The sequence below is a fragment of the Pinus tabuliformis genome, chromosome 5_1 (assembly GCF_031772625.1).
Source record: "Pinus tabuliformis cultivar Carrire ecotype Pingquan chromosome 5_1, CPIR1, whole genome shotgun sequence".
Lineage (NCBI taxonomy): Eukaryota > Viridiplantae > Streptophyta > Pinopsida > Pinales > Pinaceae > Pinus > Pinus tabuliformis.
Genome location: NC_142305.1, coordinates 25,797,583 through 25,809,560, shown reverse-complemented (window position 1 = coordinate 25,809,560; position 11,978 = coordinate 25,797,583). Strand labels below are relative to the sequence as shown.

Sequence of the window (11,978 nt, the reverse complement as noted above, 5' to 3'; positions counted from 1 at the left end):
TGCCATGGGAGATATTCCTGGAGTTAGGTTTAAATCCAGTGTATCCTTGTTAGCACTATTCAAGGAGAAAGAGGAGAAGGTGAAGAGGTTGAGTGGGAGTCCAGAGATCCCTGATTGATTTCAGCCATCAGAGTTCCACCTAGAAGACTGAAGATCCTGAGAAAGAAACATCCATTTCTTCATTGAATAGACTGCATGCCATTACTCAAAGGTGCCACTGTGCATTATTTTTCAAAATAACCAACATCTCCATCTTTGTCATGTCCATTGGGGAACGCAAACACAAACACCGTTGAGAATTCCGGGCACCTTAATTGCTGCGTATCTCTTCACATTCCAATAACTGGGTGCGGGTCTGGATTGACCTATGGATTTTGACAAACTTTGCAACTCAATTTCTGAGTATAATCTCATGCACAATCCTTTATATCGCTAAATTTGGTGGGTGAGGGGTCATTTTTGCTACTATATATGCATTGTTCACCATTTTTGTCAATATCCGAAAATGAAGCACTAAGGTAGGAGCGATCTTCTAGAGCAAGACAAACACCAAAACCGTATGATGGACCATTATTATGTGTTCTACTATGGCTAAAACCATGAAGTATGATTGCTGCGGCACATTTTCTAGATGTGGATTGTTGCCTAATTGCAAGGGTCTGATTCATTGATGAAATGCATTTATTGTCCGTGTGTAGGATACCAGCAAAGAATGGGGAACACTATATACTCCATTAAACACCTCCATATGATCTTTCTTATTTGTGGATGTAGTAGACTCATTATCTAGATTTAGCCTGTCAGAATCCAGGATTGAATGTGGATCATGCTCCACTCTATTTAGCATTTGTGTACATTTAGTCTGGCCTCGAATGCTTTGGATAGCTGCAATCAACAACTTATCGCCAATAATCATTCTGACATTCCTTATGATGATTTCTTTGCCAGTTTTTCCTACCTTGTACTGAGCATAGAGGTGTTCCAATGTATTCATATAAGCCGAATGTAGAGACTTCCTTATGAACGAGAACAACCTCAGAAACAACATGTTGGAAGCACTAGGAATTCACATTGATCCTTTTGTAGGTTCCAACATCTTGCATTTTCTTCCTTCAACTAAAGCTGAAGAAGGGTGCACGTCATAAACAGAACCCTAGCAAGCAACTTCAACATCCTCCAGAGAGCTGTTGAAACTTTTGGGTACACCACAAATGCCTTGCTTTGCTTTCGATTCATCCCAGCATTCATGCATTTGATGGGGAACCTTAAGCTCACAATGTACTGTGAAAGATTGTGCATGGTTGATTGGTATCTTTCTATGAAGACTATACTTTGGTATGGGTATGTTGGCTCACATATATGATGCATGGTTGATGCATGGCTGCTATTTAAATCATTGAAACATATAAAGTCAAATTACAACATTATTTTGGAGATAATTGCCAAAATATATTAGTTTTTTTTACTATTTTGGGCGCAGCTCCACCTCTATCTCTTCGGATTTATTTCTAGTTGAAATCCTTTGAGGTCTTCATTTTTGCCGAGGCAATGGCCAGAATCAATAATTTTTTAAAGCTATTGAGTGCATTAATGTTGTATACTGTTGAAGACATGGTGAAGGTCAACAAAGACACTCTCTTTGACATCCAAACCTGTCTGCAAAATGCACAGGAAAACATTGATTTTTCGCAGCTTGAATCTCAGCTATAGCGAGCAGAATTACAATAATGGAGTCATCACTTTGAACCTTTTTCTATTTAGAACAACGAAATAGACTCCCGTAAACAGCAAGACAATAATGTTACAATTGATTCAGATCTAGTGCCCAATAAAGCAACAGTTGTACATGCAGATGAAAAAATACAGCCTGCACTTCCCAATTCGATCATCAGAAATTGGGAAGATCTTGTCCACAACAAGCACAGAACTGGTCTTGGATATGACAAGGATGTGTCCTTTCATATTCCAGACTAATCCAAACCAATCGAATTTCAAAGCGCTGGATTTCTTCAGGACCGTTCATCTTCACCTGCTCCTCATGACTGTTCACCTACAACTGTTGCAGATTCTGCCCCTCTTCCACAGCAACAGATTATGAAATGTCAACACTGTGACCGAGTTGTCCATCTGAAATATCACTGTTTTGATCTTCATCCATGTAAGCACTATCATAAAACCAGTCATTCTTTAAACAGATGCTTCAGAAACAAACCTCCTGTAAGAACAAAGATTCATCTTGGATAGATCACTTCTTGGAAATGGGCATCAATAGCCAAGAAGATATTCTAGTAATATGTTAGAACTTGTTCTAGAGTATTGAATAGTCTTGCAGTTGATTTTTCTCCATCATCTCACCTTGTATCTGACAGGGGGGAAATGATGGCCATCTACAAGCTTCAAAGACACATCAAGCGAGCCTGTGCCACAACCTACCATACCAAATTCAGAGTTGTAGCCAAAGACAAATATGCCCCTAATCATGCCTTCAGTAATTGATACCTCTTCAAAGAATTGGGGACACTTCCTCTAGAAGAAGACTTCAGCTTCTTGCCAGTTTTGGAAGAGTTCCTGGAATTGCATTAAGCATTCCAGAGTTGGTGGTAATCCTTAAACCATCACAGGTTGAGACCTCCCTTTTTAGGTTGAGATTCTCCCTTTTATGCGGGGTGAGACCTCCCTTTCATGGTTGAAGGTTTCCCTCTTCAAAACATCAGGAGCACTTCCTCTAGCAGAGGACCTAGGCTTCATGCCAGACTTGGAAGAGTTCTGGGAACTGCACTAAGCATTCCACTGTTAGTGGTCATCCTTAAACCACCACCCTTTATACCAACATTTTAGAGAGCACATTCAGCCTAGTGCTACCATGCATTTTTTCACATTTTGTATTATAGCTCTCTTCTTGGACTCATACATAACCCTTCAGATTAAGGGGGGGAATGTTGGACACCTAATCCTCTAAGGGTTTGTGTGGAAGCTGAATAGACTAAAGGAGTCCAAGAGACCACTTGGAATATGAATCCAAGGGTCACACCATGTACTATAAATGTATATCATTTGTTAATAATAAGTGAACTCTCCTGCTTATCTTTCCTATTTTGTCTTTTCCATGTGTGTTTTTAACAAAACTAAATAATTCTTTACAATATACTAAAAAAATGTTTTTCCAAGATTGTGTACATCTGTAAATAAAAAAATTCATTATAATGTACTTGATCATTTAACTGAACTTACCTATTTCATTTTCCCAATAAAGAAATATTTTTTAGGACTTCTTCAACAAAAACATAGGCTATAGGGTTCAAATATCCTAAGGAAAACTATAAGAAAATATTCTAGACATTCCTAGATTTTTTCATTGAAAGGAATATATGAAGAGTACCTAAAAATCATAGATGATAAAATTGATCGAAATATTTACCTAATTCAGAAACTATTTGATGAATTGGATTTTAAATTCTAGTAATTAAAGGAATTATGCTTTGGATGACTAACACTTATTTTTAGTTTTGAACTTGCCCTTCAATTTTGGAAGTTATTTGTTCTTTTGTTGCTTTGGAGCTTTTCTTGCCCAATGTTTTTTTTAAATAACTAGGATATTTTATAAAATAAAATATGTGTTAGAATGACATATTAGATTTACATGAGTTGATAAGAAACAAAAATGAGCTAGTCCAAACTTTCAAACTCAAAGAAACTTCTTGGAGAAATTGTATGATAAAAGTGATAATGTTTTAGGGAGATTTAACAAAGTAATTCTTGTAAAAAAATCCTAAAACCAAAACTACAAAAAAAAAAAAATCATCCAAAGAGATTGGGGTTTTGAAGAGGGCTACTATGCAACACAAGTTTGTTGTGTATTTCCCTAAGCTAAAGTGACTAGATAATTAAGATCTATTATAATTGGAGTTGCAGAGTTTGATGAAGCTATGTATGATTGAGTTTGAGGAGATTTGTTGATAATTACAACCTATCGAGCCCCTATGTGGTCCACAATATGAGACTAGAAATCCTTTCATTCATCTTAAGTAGATTGGATGAGCCTCTTGCACTTAAGGAGGATTTCCACTATTGTAGACACTTGGCCTTCTAAGCTAGAGAAAGAAATTTGTTGTTGTTGAATGGACAAGGAGAGATCCTTGATTTCTTCATGAAAAGGATGAGAAGCTACTATGAGATCCTTCTTGATCTAGGGCGATAGTGGTGGCCACCCACCTATTCCACCGAGACTTCCATTCGGTTTCATCAATTTCCTTGTTTATAGCAACAATTACTATTTTTAGTAGTTTTTCGAGTCCTCAACATCCGAAGCAGTTTTGACCCCATAAACGGTGTTTTTTTGAGGTCCACAACAAGGTCCTACATAAAATATCATAGTACTCAAAGATATGTTTCCAATGAGGTATTATTAGTACCAAACAGAAATAATATGACCAAGTTACGACCCTGAGAAGTTGGTTGCCAAACTAACCCCAATGGATCCCACACACTCTTGGTGTTCCATCTCCTAGGGTTAGGGTTTTCCATTGTTGTTCAATAATAAAAAGGCTCTTGAGGCTCATTGTAACATAGTTTAGAGGCATGTAGCTGCCACATCTCTTCTCAGAGATAAGCTACCATTGCCTGAGCTAGTTGATTTCCATTTATGTGTGTAAGCATATTTAAGTTCTATGATATTAATGAAATGAAGTTTTATTTATGTTGAAACTTTGTGTTTATGTCTATATCTATATATTTTATCGTTCATGAATAAGTTTGTATCAGTGGTATCAGAGCAGTCTACTCTTTCTCTATTTTTCTTTTCATGTCACCAACGACATCAGGCTATAAGGATTTATGGCTCGAACTAGTTGAACCTTTTCAAGACCAGCCTCACAAACCCTAATGGCCTCCCATGGAGGTAGAAAAGAAAGATGAGGGGGCAGGGGATCCTTTCAAAATATTGCTTGTGAAAGCCCTCGAGCGATAGAGGAGTGCGATGATGGATAACTTTTCCTAGATACTTCGGTGACTACCCACAGGCAACACATCTTCATCCAACAGCCACTCGGGAGTTGCCACTCCTTTTAACGTACAAGTTAACTTTGACATTCCTATATTTGAAGGCTAGATAGATGCAAACGTTGTAGATAGATGGATAAATATACTCGAAGGAAATTTTTTAGTTCGTGACTTTTCCAATCGGGAAAATATTACTTTAGCACTCCTCAAAGCTTCCCCACATGTCAAGGACTGGTGGGAAACTGTTTTTAGCCACAGCCACTTCAAATTATTTCCAAGATGCCATCAAGGAACAATACTACCCTATCAGGAGATATGAAAACAAATACATAAGGTGGACCATGTTGTGGCAAGGAAAGGACCAAGTTGTTTTACAGTTCACAAATGTTTTCCATATCCTTCGCATGAAGCTAGATATCATGGATTCTAAGTAGAATTTGGTACTCAAGTACCATGACTTTCTACATGAGTACATTTAGAATGATATGGAGTTCTTAAACATCTCCTCACTTGGCATTTCCTATCAATACACTATCAAGATCAAGAAGAAATTTAAACAGAAGAAGCGAGACTTTGAGATTGTGAATCTGAAGCAAGGTAAAGGCACCCCCAAACTGTATAAAAAAGGAAAAAGCCAAGGTAGGGAGACATAAGACAACCCACCTAAGCCGTAAGAAAAGAATAACATTGAGAAGACAAAGAAGGACATAGGGAAATGGTGTGAGTTCCATAAGGTCCCCACTCACAACACATGTGAGTGTCGAGCCAAGAAGTCACTAGTGGCCGAGCTGAAGGCTTCCAAATCTGATGCATGCTCTGACCTTTACTCAAAAACTGACAAGGGGAATGGAAAAGGGAAGAAAATCATCGATGTGGAGCCTAATGCCACCATTACCACCACCAAGATCCAAAAGGATGAGCACGAAGATCCAAAGGAGGGGGAGTGACTCTTCCACTCACAGATGTGGGTGAAGGGTTCTCTGATGTAGTTCATTGTTAACAGTGAGAGCCAAAAGAAAATCATTTTAATAAAGGTCATGAAGGGGTTGGGCCTACTTACCATGCCACACTCGCAACCTTACACCATCAGGTGGCTTCACCAGGGGCGAGATATTTGTGTCAGCCAACAGTGACGCCTTCCCTACAACATCAAGCCCTTCATAGATGAGGTACTTTTTGATGTTGCTCCTCTTGAAGTTTGTGATGTATATTTAGGCCAACCATAGTTATGGAAGAGGCATGTTATGTATGATTCTAGGTCTCTCAATGTTATTATTAATTTTGGCAATAAGTTGTATAGGATATCGGGGGTAGCACCGCCTACCGCCATTTATTTTATAATTATGAAGCAATGCAGTAAGATCATTTCCCATATTGGAAAATTAATTTTCCTTATCATTCGCATTCAGGACATGAATAGTATTTTGGCCAAGGCCTCTAAACAGGGCTCCTTTGCACAACAGCAGTAGATGGACAAGGTTGTGGAGAAGTACAGGGACATCACCTCACCCACTGGGTACCTCTACAATGTCAGGTCAATCACCCCCTTGATCTAATCCTAGGAACGCTACTACCCAGTGGACCAATCTATCGATGTTATGTTCTACTGGTCAATGAAATCAAGATGTAGATTCAGGATCTATTGCAGAAAGTGTTGGAAATAATATTGAGGGCGGGGGGGTGAATCAGTATTAGTCAAGTCAATAATCTTGTTCTTTTCATACAAGTGTGTTGCCATCGAGTACAACACATGCATCATAATTCCAAAAATTCCCCCCTTTGGACTTGATGGAAACCATGTTGGTGTTGATTACTGCAAGCTGTAGAAATTGTTAGAAATAACAAGCAACACCAAAATACTCTCCCCCTTTGACATCAAGGGCAAAGGGCGGACCAGGATATTCTCCCCCCTTTGATATCAAGGGCAAAGGGCTGACCAAAAAGAAGACTTCCATATCTGAACAGCTGAATATAAACATTGATCATGCTCCCCCTAAGCACATGCTGAATTTTCTTATTAAACTTCCCCTTTGTAGATGCTAAGATGCCCTATATCATCCATCCTCCCCCTGAGCACATGCAGAGTCTGAAAATATTTTCCAAAAGGATGACTCTATCACTCGACTATGTGAGTTTGACCTTCCTATCACCAATGACTCATACATGCATCAATCTCCCAACCAAGTGTGGATATACCAATTATTTATACATGATAGAAATTAAATCATATGACCAAAAAGGACTCATCAAAAGACTACGATAGATAGAGACAAATTATTACATCATGGGTCTTTATATGTCCTTTACATCAAATGATATACATGACATTTATAACAGAGACCAAATGAGACCAAATGACTAAACAAGACCATGATAGTCATCAACAACTATCATACACCATGTATGATCTACACCATAAGCATCTGTCAGCATCCAAACCAGCGACCTATATATGTTCATTAAGATATGACAGTTTAAATATCATCAACCCACGACAAAGTATGTTTGCATATAGATATCAACTCATCCTCTTGATCTCATCAAGATCAACCTTAGTAGAAAGAGCCTTATCATAACCTTCCATGAGTCATCTTAGCATATGTCATATCTCCAAGCAGTAACACAAAATCATTCACACAATATCATATGTGAAAGCACCATAGTCATCACATTATGATATTTCACATCATCATCAAGAACTACATGATCTTTCCACAAGAACCTTCAATATATCAACCATGTGCCATCACTAGGGAACATCCCATATCTGATAAGCATCAACCATGATAATCAACATATGTAAGTATCAACCCATCATCATAAGATAAGAACTCATCATCATTATGTGGTTAAGTAATCCATGTCTTCAAATAGCTATGTCTTCATGTGACCTGCAATAACACCATTCTCTTGGCCAACCAACAATATGCAACGTAAGTAATCATCCATGAATCCATCAAAGAGATATCAATATGTATCTAGCAAACCATGAGCTTATGGTCATTTGACAAGATTTCGTTAACAGCAACAATCCTCAACCGTGTCATAGCCAAGATCTATAGGAATCCTATATCATAACTGCACCATATGAACGTTATGCATCTTTGAAAGCATGATGACAGTAGCATAGAAGAAATGACTGGCTCATCATCAATTAATGAAGTTTTGTACTCAAGCTTTGTACTTCTCCTTTTCCTTATGAAGATCACCATGTAAACAACATATTTGTACTATATTCATCATCAAAACGTCATCCACAATCATCCATAGATCTAATTTGAATAACAACTATCTAAGCCCAATCAATATAAGTATCATTTGATATTTCATCATGGAAAGCTTATAACCATAACATAGCAAGATGTATCAATTTAAACACTTTAGCCACATAAGCGTCATCATCGTTGAAAAGAATTATAAACATAATGCTAACAATGCTTTATTATAAGCATAGCATGTTGGAAGAAAAAGGAATTTTAATTGATCGGAAGGAAGACGAGAGAGGCTCCGCGGCTCGGATCTGAAACGATGGCTAGGGTTTCCGAACAGATCTGTGCCGCCGTCGCACCACAGATCAGAGAAGGGGGCACCAGTGAAACAATGCGCAGTCCCCTTAGGAGATCAGTAGCTGGGCTCATCGAATCAGACGCACGGTCAAGGATTTGGTACTGTATCGAACCAGACAGAAATTACCCTGCGGTAAATCGATCCTCGCTCAGGTATTGTCTCGCTGTTTTTGATAATTCCCAATTGGTTTGGCCCGGATCTTCCACCGGGCAGGAATACAATGAATCGAAACAGACACAACAGAGCCTGGAGATATCCCTTCCTTTCTCGGCCCAGGACGTTTCGCTCAGGACGGATTTGGGATATATTTTACTCTGCTTTCGATGTTTTGCCGCCAATCAGCCGGACCCTAACCTGTATTGTGTAGCTACGATCACCCCAGCAAGGATCAGTATTGCCCGCGCGGATGGAACCTACCTCGATCCGCAGCCTCAAACTGCAATTAAGGGTAAGAACAGAGAGTTTTGGCCGGAGACAGATGCGCGAGCGGGAGTCACAAAGAATACTGGCACATTTCCATATGGAAGGAACAGGTGCGGCTCAGATCTGATATCTGAGAGCCCTGGGGAGGAAAGAACACGAACCACCAAGGCACGCCCAGAATCTAAGTTTCTTGAAACTAAAAAACGGATGATAGGAGGTGGATGATCGCCAGATCTGGAGAATCAGGGCTCGATTAAGGCCGATCCATCAGATCTGAAAAAAATATTTATCAGATCTGTAGACGACAAACACTGTTGTGCCCAAATCAAGGAAGGGATGGACATCCAGAAGTTAAAGAAATAGATCCAGAACAAATTGGGAATTTCGGCAGCACTCCAAAGTCTCTTATTCTCAGGGATCTGTATGCAGGACCAACACACGCTCCAGCATTACGGAGTGGACAAAGATTCAACCATCATCCTCAACCTCAGGCTCCGAGGCGGATGCAAGGGAACCAGCTCAAAAAATCCAGGCTCCTTCCGCGATGCAGTTAAAGGAAAAGAACCAATGCAACACAGAACAACATCCACACCAGAGATTCCAGTACCCTACATTGTGGAACAGAAGACAGAAGCACCTATTTTAACTATATCATTGCCAGAGGTAACAGATCTACACTCAGATCTAACTCATAATGCTGTTATATGCAGATTTAACAGTTATTGGCCCAAAGCAGATGCACTACACCATTGGATCTACACATCATGGACACCCAATTGTGAAATATATCTATGCCCTAAGGGATTCTTCATAGTCAGATTTAGCACAGAGCTGGAACGAGACAATGCCATTAACCAGGGGCCCTGGTTCTGGGGCAATGCTGGTCTCTTTCTCACACCCTGGTTCCCGGATTTCGACGCCAATACCATGGTAGTATCGACAATGCCAGTCTGGGTTAGGCTACACAACCTACCACTGCATTTCTGGCACCGAAAAGCTTTAACAGCCATTGGGAACTCCTTAGGGAAATATCTCAAAATAGACGAGGACAGAGCATGCCGGGGAATTTTCACATATGCTAGAATATGTGTAGAAGTGGATCTAAGCCAAGGACTCCCAGATCATATTACATTGAACTTCAATAACTCACTGTGGACGCAACAACTTGATTACGAAAACACAGCTTTCAGATGCCGCAGCTGCTTGCAGACAGGGCACCTACAATATGCATGTCCACAGACTTGTAAGGAGCCAAAGGGGAATAAGAAACAACAGAAAAAGCCAAAAGGCTGGCAGCACACTGAACCAGTGGAGGAGGAGGCACTAAACACAGAACCCACAGACATATATAGAAGCCAGAAACAAATGGAGGAAGAGAACACCGAAGGGCACAAACTTGAACCAAACAGCATGGTGCGGCAGCAAGAACAACAGCCAGAAATAAGTGGTGCCAAACGAGCACATAGTACCGAAGGATCAGATTCGGACAAAGAACAACCTGTGAACATAGAGGACACCCAACTAGCCATAATTGTCCCCACTGCCAACACTGGAGGATGGCGAAAAGTGGAGAAGAAAAAAGGGAGGAAAATATAGGCCGGTAGACACAATTATCATAAATTTTGCTGCATTCCTTTCTAGTCTTATACTATTCTGTGTTCTTATTTCTATTATGCTGCCTGTTAATACAGGATCAGCCATTTGCATATGCTTCAAGCATCTACAAAATGTAATTTTATCAACATGAATAAAATTACGATTTTTTCCTAGGGGAAAAAATAAACATAGCATGTTCTCCCCCTGAACCTGTTCCACCTGTTCACTGTCAGATCTGATTATTGCATATATCAATAAGAAGTATCGAGGCATCATCATCAATCAGATATACATCAAGTTATCAACGACTTGTTAGGATCAAAACACTTCTAAATATTATCCACAGACTATAGTCATCTATGAAAAAAGATAACTGATAATTGTCTTAATCATATCACATTAGTTTTTCTGAGACTATCCCACAACATTTTTCTCAAACTACGTATACGTGACTGCGCAGCTTTGAACTCGCATATATATGTGACTTGTCTTCATGAAACTTGCATATGAAATTTAGAACATTGAAGTTTCATACTTTCAGCTTCTCCTGAGTCTGTCATGTCTGTACATTGTGCCATGCCACATTTTTCTAACTTTACTTCCTTCTTCTTCCATATCTTCGAGTGTGACGATGTTTTCTCCTTTTGGCATGGTGCCCGATATTTTCTCCTGCATTCCTTTTCTATATGTCCAAACTTGTTAAATGCATAACATCTGACATGTTTCATATTTCTTCTATAGCAGTCAATAGCTTTGTGACCAAAAACATTGCAAGAAAAACAATATCCCTTAAAGTACCTGGAAGTTGATGATCTTTCTGTGTGATGGTCTTGAACCATAATATTTCTGCATCTCGTTGCAACATGTCCAAGATTATGACATATAAAACATTCAACATTATTCATTTGAGGAAATGACCGACTGTCACTTGCATATTTAGGAGTAAAATATTTTCTTTAAAGAATTTCTTTCCTTGGTTGTTGATGGGATTGATCTCCCATTTCCTTGGCTAGCATTTCAGATTTTGCGTTAGAGTTCCTTGTCTCACTTTGTGAGCTAGATTCACCTTCAACATATTCATGAAAGCCAAGCTCAGTTTTGATGGCAGGAGACATTTGACTACTAAGAATATCATCCAAAATCTTACTATCCTGAAATTGTAAAAGCTTATCCTTTTCTCCTAATTTACCTTTTAGGATATTTACCTCAACCTAATATTGCTCTCCCTTTTCAACATACTGCTTCTTCATGATTTCTTTAGCTTTTCTTCCTTCTTCCACTTGTTGCCTTAATTCAAGAACTGTGGTTTCTTGTTTTTCAAGATCTTGGAGCAGTTCTTCATTCTGCTTATTCGATTTTTCAAGATCTACTTTTAGAGAGAGGATCTTAGCTTC

At 39.1% G+C, this 11,978-nt stretch overlaps 1 pseudogene; it reads right to left on the bottom strand.

Moving 5' to 3' along the window:
- Nucleotides 1-410: 410 nt before the first annotated feature.
- Nucleotides 411-1,299, bottom strand: LOC149163345 (uncharacterized; annotated as a pseudogene).
- Nucleotides 1,300-11,978: the final 10,679 nt, after the last annotated feature.